This window comes from Balaenoptera physalus (assembly GCF_965194825.1).
Source record: "Balaenoptera physalus genome assembly, chromosome: 4".
Classification (NCBI taxonomy): Eukaryota; Metazoa; Chordata; class Mammalia; order Artiodactyla; family Balaenopteridae; genus Balaenoptera; species Balaenoptera physalus.
Window position 1 is genome coordinate 88,569,567 of NC_138891.1, and position 17,340 is coordinate 88,586,906.

The following is a 17,340-nucleotide window of genomic DNA, read 5'->3' on the forward strand; positions in this document are numbered from 1 at the left end:
CTTTTTTTTTTTTTTTTTTTTGATAATAGCCACTCTGACAGGTGTGATGTGATATCTCATTGTGACTTTGACTTGCATTTTCCTGGTGATCAGTCATGTTGACAACCTTTACATGTGCCTGTTGGCCATTAGTATGTCTTCTTTGGAAAAATGCAGGCATGGGGTCTCGTGGTGCCCTGTGCTAGGGCCACCTTTAGGGGATTGCTGTAGCAGGTGTGGTCGAAGGGCCTGGGGTGCACTGGGGCAGCCTTGGCAGGCCACCTAGAGTGTGAGCCATATTTCCACCTTGCTGTCAAGGTGGAGGAGGAATGCAAAATATGGTGCTCTCTGGAACCTTTGACCACAGAGAGAGTTCCAGCAGTTCCCCACTTTTTTGGCAGATGCTCTGGGGTTAGTAAATGGATTTCCTTAATGTATAGTCTAGGTGCCCTTTAAAATCACTGTTTTTTCACTGTGTCCCAGGGTGAGTGAGTCTACAACCTGGCTTCTCAGTGATATCCCTCCGTAATGCAGATTGCTGTGTTGGGTGTGGGGTTCCCATCGGTACCATGTCTCTGTCTTTCCTACCCATCTCTGTGTGGTCCCTCTATTATTTGCTGTGCAGAATCTGTTATCAGCCCTCAGTTCTTCTTCAGGAAGAACTGCTTTATGTGTAGGTGTATATTCACTGTGTTTGTGGTAGGAGGTGAGTTCAAGGTCTTCTAGACCACCATTTTTAAACTGGAAAACCCAAGACTTTTCATTCTAACTTTTTATCTCTGATTCTTTGTCATTACATCCAACCACCCCTAAGCAGTGAAGAAACTTTTCTGATTGCTGAGTGAAGGATATATGCCCCTCCCTTGTTTTTTGAAGACAGGAAGGAAAAGTTTATTCTTGTTTGTCTTAAGTATTTGATATATGATTGAGTTAATCCTTTTCAGATAACATCTCTAGTTAATTCAATCAAAATGAGACTCACTTTTTTAAACTTTAAAATTTTTTTTATATCTTTATTGGAGTATAATTGCTTTACAATGTTGTGTTAGTTTCTGCTTTATAACAAAGTGAATCAGCTATATGTATACATATATCCCCATATCCCCTCCCTCCCTTTTAAGCACTTTAGATCTACACAATTCCAAGAAGCCATCTGTGTTTTTTCTCAGAGCAGACAAATGGGGAGTGCATTAATTCTTTTAAATAATGAGACAAACATAAAAAAAGCCAAATGACAAACCTAGAACTCTCTTTCCCTCTGAAATAAGAGGGGTCATTTATCTACACCTTCTAATTTCAGAGGGAAGTATAAAAAAACTCCCCTTGAGGCATCCAGGTCATTTGTATTAAGCTTAGGTACACATTCATGTTTAGTGTAGCTGGATCTTATATCTATGACATTTAATCCAAAGGAAATATTAAGTATAGTTGCAAGGTTACGATATTGAGCAAGCAGATTCTCAAGGGAGGAAGTGCTCACTTCATTTCATCTAACCTCTCCTGCCTCCTTTCTGAAAGAAGGAAATCATGGACCAGAAGTAGGAGTTGGGGAAGATTTTGTGTTTAAGGTGGTGACATGTTTTCCAAAAAATGCAATTTTTGTGTGTATCTTATCTTGGAGCACATAATAGAGTGGGACTTCTTTGGAGCTTTTGCTCTTGCACAGAAGTGTCAATGTGAAAAACTGGCTAAAGGCTGCGTGTGGACAGTGTGCACAAGGGTGAGTGTAAGGCAAAAATCAGATGAGAGAAGGCAAGATGATAATAGCAAGGCCCTCTCCCTCTACCTGTCAAGCAGTATATAATTTTCACTCTCAAAATTTAGCATAAAATTTCTCGAAATTAGAATCAGCCTATGCATGAATCTCATACATTGTGCTGTTTAGCCGAGTAGAACCACATTTTTCCTTTGTGAGTCAGTATGACACAAAATGACTAAAAAATGACTAAAACTAATTTTTCCTCTATCAGTCTTTACTTCATGTTAGGTTCCACCCAGAAAGTGAGCAAAGGATGTCTAGGAAGCCAGCCTAGGGATAAAGGAAGAAACTGCTTAAATAACTAGAGCAGCAGTCTGTGGACATTTAGTGACGAGGCTGCCCTCCATATCATTAGGCTTGCCACAGAGGAAGAGATGCTAAAAATTGGCATCTAGCCTAAATTAGTAGGTGGGAGGAATTCAGTGAGTCCATTCTGAAATCCGAAGTCCTCAATTGCTATGCAACATCCAGAACATCAGCAGGATGCTCATGGTAAGATTTCTGTGTTACCAAGAAAAGGGTAAATCCTACTGTGTATGTTATTTGAGCAGGGAGGAGTCCTATATATCTCAGTGAGCTTTTCAACAAAATGATTGCATTGTTTGTAATCAGACGTAACGGGTTAAGATTTCATTATTCTAAATATTCACTTACTTGGATGACCTACCCTCCATCTTCCTGGATACTACTTTGGGTAACTTCGATGTCATGATATAAATATTTAGTTCTCTCTTAGTTACCAAATAGCATGCTTCTTCCTCATCTAATCTTCTGCTTGCATCTGTCCTTTTAACAGTGTACTAATATCACCATTGCAAGTTAATTTAAAATTATATTTATTTGGTTGCTTATTAAAGTATGTTGGTATGAACTTCTCCCTCTTTCCTTCCCTTTCTCAGGCACATACTTCTTAAACCCGACCAAACATAATTTGATCAGACTGTTCCCCTGCTTCCTCTCTAGCCTCTCCGTTCTGTTTCTCATCTCCTATATTGACACTAACACCTAGAGAGTTTGTTTCTCGGTCATTGTCATTGCTCACCTCCAATTTTAGCTCTTCAAATGACATCACCCTTCTCTCTCAACACATATGCAACTAATTTAGCTGCTCGACATGTTTACTCCTCACATTTATACAAAACACATTTAAACTTTCACTTTTCATTTGCATCTGCATTTCATCCTCTTTAGAAGAAAGCTCACACAAGAGAAGCATCTGCCAGAGCTGCAGTTCTTCCTTCAATTTCACTGTGCTTATTTTTTTCTTTTCTTTTTTCAACTCATCTAGTAATGAGAGAAACTATACCAGGGTTGTGTAATACTTGGCTCTTAACATCTCAAACAAGGTACTAGTACCTCCTTAATAAATGTATACCTATGTAAATATCTTTGGGAGTGATATTTCTCCATGTGTATGTATTTCACATGGATGGATGCACATGGTCATGTATATAACATATATTTATAATAAGGTTAGAAGGTTGGCAACTTAGCTTTCAATTCCTGTTAAGCAGGAAACAAACCGGTCTCTTCTTTAGCACAAAACCACCAAAGAGTTAGTGCTGTCTGGCCGTTGCTTTCAGGTGAATGATCAATTGTTCCTTTGCTCTCAGTTCTACTAGTGAAATCTCTATCATGAACCAGAAATACTACAAAGCCACAGCTTACCCTTTCAGTACTTTCAGACTCTAGCTCAGGCCCTAGATTTTATCTTAAACACTCAAGAGTTTTTTTCATTTAATTGTATCCATATAGTAATTTCTTGGTCTCTACTTCAGAATTTGCTCAAGTATAATTAAATAACTGCAAATGCTGCTGCTGCAGGCAGTATAACGGTAAGAAGACAGGCTGGTGTGGTAGCCAAGCCACAGGCCTAGAAGCGATCATTTATAATAGGCAGTGCTTTGTGACCCTCAGCTACTTTTTGCCTAGTTTCGTTTTTGGTAAGTTGGGGCCAGTGTGGGTTGATAGTGAGTACTGACATGGCTTATATTAAATACATAGACAAAAATATTATGTACTTCTTAAATCACAGAATCCTACTTTCTTCTAACCTTCAGTGACACTTTCTCAGATTATCTGGATTTTATGTTCATGGCTCCTTTTGTGCCTGAAGGATTTCTAAAAGTCATTCTACATGTCATTGTTTTTTTCTTCTTCAGATTTAGGGTTATCCATTGATTCTATATGCTACCAACCTCATCTTGTGTGACCTCAGGAAATTCATTAACCTGTCCACACCTTCGGGCTAGTATAGCTCCTGCACAATAAAATACACAAATCAGTCTTTTTTTCTGTGCACTTGCTTCTATTCATTTGTCTTTCAAAGCACCTCAGTTTCTCTTTTCCCAGGTCTGTACTTATTCAGAGCCTGGGTAACTTGTTGACTGGAAGCTTTAACTTCTGCCCCCCTTCATAAAATATGAAACGCTTCTCTTGCTCGGTCAACGTAGCCTGTTATTAAGAATCTGTGTTGCAAGTATCTATTATAGTCTACCTTGGTTTAGAAGAAAAGTTACCTTTTGGAAATGCAGGCCCCTGGTGAACAAGAATTTTAGTGAGGGATTTTTAACATTTCACACCAATGGTATTAATAGAGGTAGGAAACACTGCTTTAGCTAGAAGGGAATTAAAAGCCTTCCAGTAAAACTTGCTGTACTTTTCTCCTCAGGAAATTCTTGTACTGTAGCTCACAGTGCCTGTCAAACATGGTAATGTGTCTGTAAATTTCAGTTGACAGAAAACACATCAGTTAATCAGCAACCTCAGAAAGTAAACAAAGCTGAGCCACAGAGAGCGACTGCTAAGCAGCCAGTGTGGTTCCTAGAGGTGATGTTAGGAAAAGCATACGGAGACTCGAAGGAACACCAAAGATAATTCTCTTTATCCTGAGTGGGAAACCACCTGCCCTCCAGTCACTCCCAGAATGCTGTGACATTAAATACTTGCTGTCTCACATGGCTGGTAATTAGCTGGTAGACAGTGTACCTTAATGCTCTACATCAGGGGTCCCCAACCCCTGGGCCTCGGACCGCTGATGGTCCTCAGTCCTCGACCCCTTAGGAACCAGGCTGCACAGCAGGAGGTGAGTGGTGGGCGAGCGAGCTAAGCTCCATCTGCCTCTCCCCATCGCTTCCCATCGCTTGCATTACAGCCTGAACCATCCCTCCCCGCCCCCACCCTGTCAGTGGAAAAATTGTCTTCCACGAAACCGGTCCCTGGTGCCAAAATGGTTGGGGACCGCTGCTCTATACTTTGTCATCAAAACCCTGTCCATATTTCTCTTTTTTCTTTTTCTGTTTTAAAAAATCACACACACCATCATTACCATAAAACTGCAGAGAATATAACAAATACACATGTACCTGCCTGGAATTAAAAAATGGGGCCATTTTCATTCATATTGTTTTGAACTTAAAGCACAGATAAAGTTGACTTTCTTTCCTCCACCTAACCAGTTCCATTTTCCTCCCTACTTCCCTCACAGAGAGAACCATTCTCTGAACCTGATGTGATCTTTCCAGTCAGTTTTTTTAAACTACTTATAAATATAGCCCTGATACATATAACTTTTTTGTATGTGTAAAAAGGTACATGAATGTTAGCCTTGTGTACTTTACCTAACTAATTATTTCCCTGCTCTCTATATTATACTTTCGTAGCCCTGTCTTTCCTTTTCTTGCATATTCTTTCTCCTCATTTATACTTATATCTGTCTTATTCCAGTCCCTTCACTTTTTTCCTTCCTCATCCTTGTGCTATTATCTTACTTCTAGCGTGCACACACACACACACACACACATGACTATCTAAACTGTACACTAAAAAAGACCCCTGCATAGCAAGCCCTACCCATCTGCTTGCTGGTGGACCTTCCCATATGTACCAAAAGAGCAGTAAGTCTACACCACCAAAGGAGGATAAGTAAAGGAGCATGAAGTCTTCAACCTCTTAACTAACTCAAGTCTCTAATAATCTTCTTATGGAAAATGACCACTTTGAGAGTGATATATAAGCCTTGTTGAGGATTGACCATTGCAGTGGCTAGTGCGTTAAAATTAATGTGGCTGCCTCAGTCTTATCTTAATTTGCGTCTTCCCTGGTTATGGAAGCAGCTGAGTTTCTGACTACAACTTGCACAGGGTTGTAAGGGATTCGACGTCTAAAAGGAGCTCACTTTTTCCCCAGTGGTTTTGTGACTAGGTCTTAGAATTTCCCTAGAGAATAATCTCTGTACTGTATACACCTCCTGTTGTAATTTTCTGGTCCACTTACTGAACTCCCACTCAGATCAAAGGGCCGTATGTATTGACTCACTAAATTCTTGACCAACTCCTGCCCTCTCCTAGGTTACCTGATGCTTTTACCATGTGTCTTCTTTACCACATGTTCCTACCCTCAGTCAAATACTGACACTCACTTGTATTTCCTTGTGCACTTTTGATTTACCTCTTCCTCTTGCAAGAGAACCAAAGAGCATGCTTATACTCAGACAAATGGCAAACCTCTTCCAAGGAGCCATTATGAATATCCTCCTCTTCATTTTCACAAAACTTTGATGTGCACAAGGGATACTGAAAAGAGGAGGCAGAGAAGTAAGGTATCGTTTCCCCCACCACTGATTTGCTCTTCTTAGAATACTTCTTTTCTATGTAGTTGGTCCTTGACTGATTCACAGTTTAGTTTTGTCTGTCCAAGTGGATTTAATGTCTTTGAGGGTAAGGCTCATGGCTATGTCATTCAATGTAGTTGTGTAAAGCAGGCCCTACCTAAGGAGCCCTCTGTGCCACAGGCATCCTGAACTTTTTTTTTTTAGTTTCTTGAATACAGTATGAATATACCATAGGTCCTTGAACGCACAGTTTCCCGTGCTTGGAGCATCCCTAATATAAACCCTTCCCCCACTCCAACTCCCATCCCAGTTCACCCCAAATTTTCATCTGGATAACTCATCCTCATATATCATGTCTTAGCTTAGACAATGCTGTTTCCAAGGGATCTTCCTAGATATTCCAAGTCTGAAAAATCTCCTCATCACTTACCGTATTCTGTCCTTATTGGTTTACTTTTGTGCTGTCCTGACGAGATTGCAAGCTCTGTGTCTGTCATGTTCAGATTGTACCTTGAACGCCTGGCACAGAGTCTGGTACATAGTAAAAATCTTCCAATGAACCAGTGGTCTAGATTGCGGGGGCTCTTATTTTTCTCTGTCAACGACCTGGCAAAAGCATTTACCTTTTTCCCACTTCCCCTTTTTTTCTTTTCCTAGACAGTTTTCTCGAGCAAATTGCAGAGGAAGGAAAGTTGTTTTGCTCTTAACCTTTCTATGAGTTACTACATTGCACCTCTGCCCACTTTAACCAAGGGAGAAAAACATCTTTACATGTTTTTAGCTACTTGGGTTTACCTGGCTTAAAACCTTGAGTTTAAGGAGTATGAAACTTAACCTTGCTAAAACCCTCATCCTAAGGAATATGAAGCACCTTTAGCAGAACTCATATTTCATTTTAAGAAAACTCAAATAATGCTCCTGATGACACATTCACCAATGTCTCCTGTGTATAATATATAGACTTTTTATCTTAGGATTTCACATGGCTTTATCAATACTAATTAACTGATGGAAACAAGGTCCCGTGTGTAGAGGTAAAGAGATGGCATCAATAGCTCCTTTTATCATTGTGAACTAAGAAACCCCTAGATTCTTATCCACTAATGAGAAAATACACATCAAAAGTTATATTAGTCCAAGGCTGTTCTTTATCCAGGAGGCTTTTCTGCCTTCTGACAGTCATTCCTATGTAGACTATCCATGTAATTATTATTTGAATACTTTTGAAACTTTGACCCCTGAGTGGTTAGCCAAGCTGAACAACTTCTCGAATAGTTAAATAATTATTTTTTCCTGCGAGGTCCTCTGTAGGTGAAAGGGGAAAAAAAATCTGGTAGCTCATGTCAAAAAAGTAAAGAAAGGCCCTGAAATGTACAAAATGGCAGTATACTGACTTATCACATTTACACTTACATGGTAGCTTATTTTAATGTAAATTCAAGCTGCTAAAAATTACTCCCACAGGCAGCTGTGCAAAGTCATTTCTTCCCCCACACATTTCCTTGTAATAAACGAAGTCTTAGAGTAATTCCTTTAAATAGCTGTAGAGGAGAAAATGAAGATTGTGTGCCAGTTTCCAAATTAGGAAACTTCACCTCAGTGCGGTGACTATTTCCTGCAGAGGGACTCCAGAGAGCTGAGGCTGCCCTTGCTCGGGAGATCCTGCTCCTGTCCGGCGTTAAGGCCTTGCCTCCTGCGAGGCCAGTCTCCTTACTATGTAGAATAGGTGCCTTGGGGGAGCCTGGCACAAAAGGCTAGGTTCTGGAATCCGAGAATATTTGCTCAGATATTCTCTCTGCTGCCTTCTAGCTGTGTCACTTATAGTGATTTATTTGTCACTTCTACTTACCTCCCAGGCTTGCTGTGAGGGTCACATTAGATAATATAAGTGAGGTATGAAGTACTCTGACCAGCACATAGCAGTTACTCAGTAAATGTTCGTTCCTTCCTCTCGCCTCTGCTTGTGACTTTGCACATTCTCTTTTCCGCTTGGTATATTCTCTTCTATCTTCTCACCTTCAAGGAACAGCACTTATAACACTCACTCTGAGAATTTCTTTATGATTCCAGTCCACACTGAGTCACATCCTGCTTTAAGATGCTCTTAATTTTAGTTGGGGGTCACTGGTCTGTAGACTTGTGGTGTTTTGTTTCCATATAGTTACCCTAATATCTAACATTATGGGTAGGTAATCTAGGGGTTCCAAACTATGTAATTGATTATTATTATCTAGGACTCAGGCAGATATATAAGATGTTGAAAAGGCTAATCTCTAAAAAGACAAACACAGTGGTTTACCCACTTTGGGGTTTCAAGCTTCTAGTTAATTAAACAGTCATCCTTTCATTCTGTGAGCTGACCTACTTTTTATGATAAACTATCAGCTGGTTGAGGTTTTTTTTTTCCCACATTTTTTTTCTGGAAAGATCAAAACAAACCCCAAATTTCTCACTCTGTTATTGCATTTGAATTTCAGTGACTTCGGATAGCTAAGCAATTATTGTACAGTCCCTTACTCTATTCATAAGGATTTAGACGATGGGTTTAATTTTGGTGGTATGAGAAACAAGCTTCAGGGAAGATAACCAGTAACATTCCTGCCAACTGTGATCAAATACACTGCGGGAAGACAACATAGAGAAAGTTCTTTGGGAGCTGCTAACCAACATAAATTGAAGATGAGAGTCAGGCTTAAATTTAGCTAAGTCTATTTATAAGTGCATGAAAAAGTTCACAGCAAAAAGAGTTACAGATTGTTAGATAAACTAAAACACCTCAACACTTATAAACAATTTCTTTCAATTGTTTATTTCACTAAAGAAATTATCATCCATCATTAAATACACAAATCCCTGTGTGCCCCACCCTAGAGCACCTTAAGTATATGGAGTTGCCCATTTGAGAAGCAACTCAAATGCAAAATGATACTTGTGATTCAAGAGTCTGGTATTGTGATTTTTCTTTAGGACTAAGGCAAATATATATTACAGTTTGTTCAGGATAGTGCTGGTTTATATCTGTTGTCTTGGCATAATCATTCATCGCACCCACTTTCACTATCAAATGTATTTTAGTTTGGATAATAAATTTTTAAAAATTCTTTTTAGGGTCCTAGTTGCAGCTCTGTTTGTTTTCTGTGTTCATAGCATCTTACAGTCTGGGTCCTGTCTCTCCAGATGGGTATTTAGCGTCTGCCATAGCAGAGTTCTCCACCCATGTTGGTTAATGGTTCCTGTTGTTTGTTGAATTTTGTCCCTCCAAAAGAAAGGTTAATGTTCTAACCTCAGTACCTTATTTGGAAATCAGGCATTTACAGATGTAATCAAGTTAAATGAGGTGATATTGGATTAGGGTGGGCCCTAAATCCAGTGACTGGTGTCTTTATGAGGAGAGAGAGATTTGAAGACACGGAGAAGACACGGGAAGAAGGCCATGTGAAAGCTGAGGCAGAGACTGGAGTTATGCTGCCACAAACTAAGGAATGCAAAGGATTGCCAGCAACCACCAAATGCTAGAAGAGGCAAGGAAGGATTCCTCCCTAGTGTGTTTACAGGGAACGTGGCCCTGCCAACACCCTGATTTCACTAGTCTCCAAGCCTGTGAGAGAATGAATTTCTGTTGTTTCAGGCCACTCAGATTGTACTAATAAGTTACAGGAGCCCTAGCAAACTAATACATTTTTTCAATTCACCTGTTCTGGAAGATGACAGATAGGTTCTTTGGGGTTCACAAAGTGAAATTTGTATATCCTGTATAACCCGAGTCTTAAGTCAGGCCATCCCAAATGTATACTTCAAATGAGGTGAAAATATATCCTCAATTTTGGCTACCTTAGAAAGTCTCCCAGATTGAACTTTGCATTTGACACAGAGTCTGTATTTTAAGTCAGATCATCCCAATCATACCTTTCAAATTTGGTGAAAATCTCATATAGTATGGCAACTGCAGGTAAACTGACAAGTTGTCAGAAACTCTTTAAAAATGTTTGTATAGACAGATAAATATGGATACAGATTTATTTATTATAACTTTTTAAACAGGGTGTCTATCTAGTTGTTTGAAAAATTTTATATCTCTGTATAGATGCAGCTATAGATATGGATATCTATTTGTCTCATCTTTCTATCTTTATGTCTATATCTCTATCTATATATGGTATTTTTCAAACAATTTCCATCCATCTGTTACTCTGACATATCTGTTTATCTGTCAATTGATAGATGGATCAATAGATGTTGATAGACATTCATATATAGGTGTAGAGGTCATTATACATGTAGGAAATGCCATGAATAAAAACCAACTTTCAGAATACTTCACAATTGGATCTTGCTCATTTACATTGTATAAAGATATTGTACTGTTTCTGAAGCTGTCTTCCTTCTATTGCCGACTTCTATTCCATGGGAATAAAGTCTACATGCTTTACTAATCTGCTGTTAGGATTTAGGGAAAACATTCAAGGCCTGGTGGCACTAATGGCAGAGAGACCAGGAAGGGGTGGATGCTGCTGAAACCCTGCTGGGGAATAAGGAATGAGCCATCTGGACCTCCAGCTGAGGCCAATTGGATCCAGACAAGGGCTGCCAGCAGGAATGGTCTGGATCTGGATGAGGGCCATCCCTGCCTAAGGAAGTGGGTTGGCCCTCGAGCAGAGGGAAAGGGATGCTCTTCTCAGGAGAAAGGATTTGGAAGATAAGTTCTTTCAGAGGTCACAGTAGGGACAGACATGCTATAGTTATTAACACTGACTGAAGGCAGCAAGATGATGAGCACTGTTGAGAACATAGAAGCATTCTTGATTTCTGTCCAGGGAATCATTTATTCTGGTAAAGAAGTCAACTCTTTGGCATTCTTGTCCCTTATATTTTAACTCTGCAGAGCTGTCATTTTACCTGAACCAAAGAGACCAACCTTTTTCTTCTGTCAATCGTACCTCAGATGTTATGTTTCCATTGAAAATTTCTTGCATCTGATGTTGCTGTTCTCATTTCTTTCCTCTCAATTACTTTTGTATCAACTCCAGAAGAAAAGAAACATCCCCTGGTTCATCCACATCTTTCCTATTAGTATCTACAATATTTTGAAATGATGTAGTTTTAGTATAATTATTACTTCACTTTTATAGATTATGTAGTTACTAGATCTGTATAAGCACCTCTAATTTTAGAGCAGGCGAAGGGTAACACTTGAACGAATTCTCATTATCTACTATAGTTTATTCATTGAGTTTAAAAATAAGCTCTTGGTGAAATTTTGTTAAAATATGTAATTTTTTTTTTTAAAGGGAATGCTATTTATTTATTTATTTATTTTGGCTGTGTTGGGTCTTCGTTTCTGTGCGAGGGCTTTCTCTAGTTGGCGGCAAGCGGGGGCCACTCTTCATCGCGGTGCGCGGGCCTCTCACTGTCGCAGCCTCTCTTGTTGCGGAGCACAAGCTCCAGACATGCAGGTTCAGTAGTTGTGGCTCACGGGCCTAGTTGCTCCGTGGCATGTGGGATCTTCCCAGACCAGGGCTCGAACCCGTGTCCCCTGCATTCGCAGGCAGATTCTCAACCACTGCGCCACCAGGGAAGCCCTAAAATATGTAATTTTTAAGTCTAGTTTAGTAAGAGATGATTGAAGATGATTACTATACTCATTGAGTTGGCCTGTTGTTTTGCAGAACGAGTCTGTGGTGTTAGACACTTCTCTGTGCATTAGTATCATGAAAAGCATAGTAGCCATTGTTGCTCTGAGCACCATGACAGAGGACCCAAAGGAAAAGTCCTGCCAATGAATTTTTAACTACCCTAAACCATTTTATTCATTTTTTTCTCATCAAATTAATTGGTTTGGGTACTAACTGGACAATAAGTAAGCAATGATTTATTATTACCAGCAATGCACATTAGATCCCCTTGGGGAGTTTGACTGATTGTTTTTAAAATACTTGTGTCTAGGCCACCTCTAGAGCTTTTGATTCATTTGTTCTACAGTAGATACCAGCTATGTGTAATTTTGCAAAACCATCTCAGGTGAACCTGATATATACCCCTGAATAAGAGCCATTATTTTAAAGAATGTTTTGGTGTATATCATACACTCAGCAACCGAAAGGTTTCAATACTCTCCTAGTTTTTGTCTCATTTTTTTCTTTCTTAAATTCTAAGATTATACTCTGTACATGTTGTCTCTGTACATGTGGGCCTGCAAACTCAAGCCCATCGAATGATTTATTCCTGGTAGTCAAATGTTTCCATAACTATGAATATCAAAGACTTTTATTGATATGTGAGCCTTAACCTTGTCCCTAATTTGATCTTCTGGCGATAGCAGGATGAACTAATCTAGATTTAGTCTTTTTTATTTCCTCCTTTACCCAATGCTGAGTAATAAAAGGGCCAAGAGGGAGGTTGGCAGTAGTGAGCTGAAGCAAGGAGCCTCATCACTCGGATAAGCAGTCATTGGACATCCATTTCCTGGGTAATGGAGAGCAGACTGAAAAAGGCTGAGACAGATGCAGTAAAGGGAAAAGTGAGGTGGCTAACACAGTCTGCCCCAGCTGTAAACACAAAGCCAAATAAAAGAGCAACAAAGGACTAACAAAATAAGAGAGGGTTAAATAGTATTGTAATAGACTATATTTCATTTGAGACTGTTTCTACTGGAACATATCACAAGCCTAAATTGGAAATAAAGTCTATTAAGTTTCAGTCAACCCATGAAATCATTACTGCAAACATTCATTATTTTTTGAAGCTGCCTATTGACAGCCCCTTGCCTGAAGAATGAATTATATACCCAAGTCACAGTGTAACACAGTCACTGAGTTTCAGATTATAAATTCATCACTGTGCTCATAAGCCCATGCCATTGTTTCAAGCAATATTAAGGTAAAATATATGTACATTTTGTAACTTTTTTTTTACACTTTTAGTGAGATGTGTTGCCTGATGGAAATCATACATGCTGAAAGTCAAAATGAGCCAGGTTATGCACAGAAGGCAAAATTAGCATATCTTTGTATGTTAAAATACAGGCATACCTTGGAGATATTGTGGATTTGGTTCTAGATGACCACAATGAAGCAAATCTTTCAATAAAGAGAGTTACACAAATTTTTTGGTTTCCCAGTGCATATAAAAGTTATGTTTATGGAGCAGGGAGGGGGAGAAGGGATAAATTAGAAGTTTGGGATTAACAGATGCTCGCTACTATATATAAAATAGGTAAACAACAGGACCTACTGTATAGCACAGGGAACTATATTCAATATCTTATAATAACCTATAATTGAAAAGAATCTGAAATGAATATCTATATACATATAGATGTAACTGAATCACTTTGCTGTACAGCTGGAACTAACACAATATTGTAAATCAACTAGACTTCAATAAAAAAGTTATGTGTATACTACACCATAGCCTATTAAGTGTGCAATATTATTATGTCTGAAAGGAATGCACATACCTTAATTAAAAAATACTTTATTGCTAAAAAATGCTTTACCTTCAGCGAGTCGTAATCTTTTTGCTGGTGGAGGGTATTGCCTAGATGTTGATGGCTGCTGACTGATCAGGATGGTGGCTGCTGAAGGTTGGGTTGTCTGTGGCAATTTCCTAAAATAAGACAACAATGTGCTTACATGTGCTATAAGCACACAATACATTGTTTTAGGCAGTCAGTTATCATTTAGAGTAGTTAAAATATTCAATTTCCAGTGCTCTTTATTTATTTCTGTACATCCAAGATTCTGACTGGTATCATATACCTTCTGCCACATGTCTTGACCCCATCAAAATCATCCATGAAGTTTGGAATCAACTTCTTCCAAACTCCTGTTAATGTTGATATTTTGACCTCTTCCCATGAATCACAGATGTTCTTCATGGCATCTAGAATGGTGTAATCCTTTCCAGGAGGTTTTCAGTTGACTTTGCCCAGATCCATCAGAGGAATCACTATCTGTGGGAGCTATAAGCCTTACAAATATATTTCTTTAATAATGAGACTTGAAAGTTGAAATTACTCCTTGATCCATGGACTGCAGAATGAATGTTGTGTTACCAGGGATGAAAACAACACGAATCTTGTACATTTCCATCAGAGCTCTTGGATGACCAGGTGCATTGTTAATGAGCAGTAATATTTTGAAAGGAATCTTTTTTTCTGAACAGTAGGTCTCAACAGTGGTCTTAAAATATTCAATAAGTCATGTTGTAAGCAGATGTGCTGTCATCCAGGCTTAGTTGTTCCATTTATAGAGCACAGGCAGAGTAGATTTAGCATAATTCTTAAGGGCCCTAGGATTTTCAGAATGGTAAATGAGCATTGGCTTCAACTTAGAGTCACCAGCTGTGTTAGCCCCTGATAAGAGAGTCAGCCTGTCCTTTGAAGCTTTGAAGCCAGGCATTGACTTCTCTCTCACTATGAAAGTCTTAGATGACATCTTCTTCCAATATAGGGCTGTTTTGTCTACATTGAAAATCTGTTGTTTACTGTAGGCACCTTCATGAATTACCTTGGCTAGGTCTTCTAGATAACTTGCTGTAGCTTCTACACCAGCACTTGCTGCTTCACCTTGCACTTTGATGTTATGGAGATGGCGTCTTCCCTGAAGCCTCATGAACCAGCCTCTGTTAGCCTTCAACTTTTCTTCTGTAGCTTCCTTACCTTTCTCAGCCTTCATAAATTTAAAGAGAGTTAGGGCCTTGCTCTGGATTAGCCTTTGGCTTAAGGGACTGTTGTGGCTGGTTTGATCTTCCATATAGACCACTAAAACTTTCTCCATATCAGCAATAAGGCTATTTTGCTTTCTTATCCTTCTGTTCACTGGAGGAGCACTTTTATTTTCTTCAAGAATTTTTCCTTGCATTCACAACTTGGCTAACTGTTTGGTGCAAGAGGCCTTGCTTTCAGCCTATCTTTGTGGCTTTCAACATGTCTTCCTCATTAAGATTTCTAGCTTTTGTTTTAAAGTGAGATATGTGTAACTCTTCCTTTTACTTGAACACTAGAGGCCATTGTAGGGTTATTGATTGGCCTAATTTCAATATTGTTGTGCCTTGGAGAATAGAGAGGCCCGAGGAGAAGGAGAGAGATGGGGGAATGGCCAGTTGGTGGAGTAGTCAGAACACACAACATTTATCTATTAACTTCATGTCTTATATGGGCGTGGTTTGTGGCACCCCAAAACAATTCCAAGAGTAAAATCAAAGATCGCTGATCACAGATCACCATAACAAATATAATAATAATGAAAACATTTGAAATATTGTGAGAATTACCAAAATGTGACACAGAGACGTGAAGTGAGCAAATGCTATTGGAAAAATGGTGCTGACAGACTTGCTCAATGCAAGGTTGCCACAAACCTTCAATTTGTAAAAGAAAATTCACTATCTGTTGACGTGTAGTTAAGTGAAGTTAAGCACAATAAAATGAGGTATATACCTGCATAGGATAGGGAATAAATAGATCAGAAGATGCAATTTTGGACGTATGTACAGAATGATCTTCCTATTATACGAGTAGATATTGTTCATTTGTCACTTATTCAATCAAATAAACATTTATTGGGCAGTTACTGTGTCCCACATACTGAGCTAGGCATTGGGAAAACAAAGTTGAGTAAGTAATGCTTCTAGTTCTTAAGGACAAATAGATATGTATGTCAAAGACTACAGGGTAGAATAAGTAACTGCACCTTTATAGAGTTGTGTGTAATGGGCTATAGGAGCACAGAGGAGAGATGTTTAAATGGAACTTGGTAGTTAAAGGAGGACTTGCCAAAGAGGTGACATTTGAGCTGTCTTAAAGGGACGTCTTAATCCACATTACGCTTTTGGTGTACATGGAGCAAAGGGCAAGAGAAAGTGAAAGAAAGTTACTCTGAAAAGTTAAATGAAAATGCAGAATCTTAATACCCTTTTAAGTCCTGTAGAAGGTCACACAGGTTTGATAGAGTTGCTAATCTTGGAGTTTGAATATCCACAATGCCTTATATTCTTGATCTTCTGGGCTACAAGTTTGTAAAAAATTCATTTTGAAAGTTGTTTTCTTAGTTTTATTTCTGAGCAATGTATTTTTGAGAGTGACAATTTCAACAAAGTATCTTTTTGTTATTATCTGTCTTCAGAGAGATTTATCAATTTAGTAGGACTAAAAATTTCTATTTTCTTTATTCATTTTGAGTTTGGTGGAGTACCTTATGCTGCAGTGCAAACAAACTAGGGAATGGATGATTCTCTTGTGTAACAAGGACATTATTAAGTGATCTGATACATTAGTTCTGATTAGAACAAAGTAAACTTCAGTTCGAGCTGAGATATCTAGGGCTCCTATTTACCGGAGCAGGACAAATGCTTTTTATAGGTCAGCGTACTTTCAGAATAGAATTTGATACATTTTCAGCATAAACAATGTTAAGAGCATTTAGATTTCTGTCTCACATTTACTGGGTCAATAGAAACCCAATAAATTTCTGGATTTCTCTGTGACTTGGCAGGGAAATACAGAAAGCACTTTTGTTTCATATTTTATAAGGAAAATGAAGCATATAAACGAGAACATCCACATTCTGGTAGTCGTGAGGTAGTACTAAGGAAAAATACATTCATATTTAATTCTTTGAATAAAAACATAGTCTTTGAAAAGGAAATATTGGACATATGCTGAGTTAATCTGATTATCATGTACAGAAGAATCTTATCATGTAGTGTGGATATGGTTTACTACAGTGATCACATTGTACATACAGCTTGTAGACCACAGATTTGGTGTAATCATAGCCTGAGAATAATTTGAGTCACGAGATAAAGTATTTTGAGAAGTCTACGAATTAGGCTGAATTTAAAGGTTCCATATAAAGTTCAATTTCTGGCAGCAACCAAAGAGAGATTCATTTTCTAATTTTTTTGGTACAAATTATGTACACCAGATGCCTTTCTTCCTCCTACCCCATTTTATAAAGCTTTGGCAATAGGTTAACATGTGCCAGTGATA

General features: G+C 38.6%; 1 protein-coding gene across 2 annotated transcripts in view; it reads left to right on the top strand.

Annotated features, from left to right (window-relative positions):
• The first annotated feature begins 1,923 nt into the window (after positions 1-1,923).
• Positions 1,924-17,340, top strand: part of LOC309659928 (uncharacterized protein NECTIN3-AS1-like) — a 55,245-nt gene continuing 39,828 nt past the window's right edge. The window contains exon 1 of one of the 2 annotated variants that reach the window (XM_082460227.1): positions 1,924-3,084. The gene's annotated coding sequence lies outside the window, so the exon portion shown is untranslated. The remainder of the gene's footprint in view (positions 3,085-17,340) is intronic. The other variant, XM_082460226.1, reaches the window with a different exon arrangement.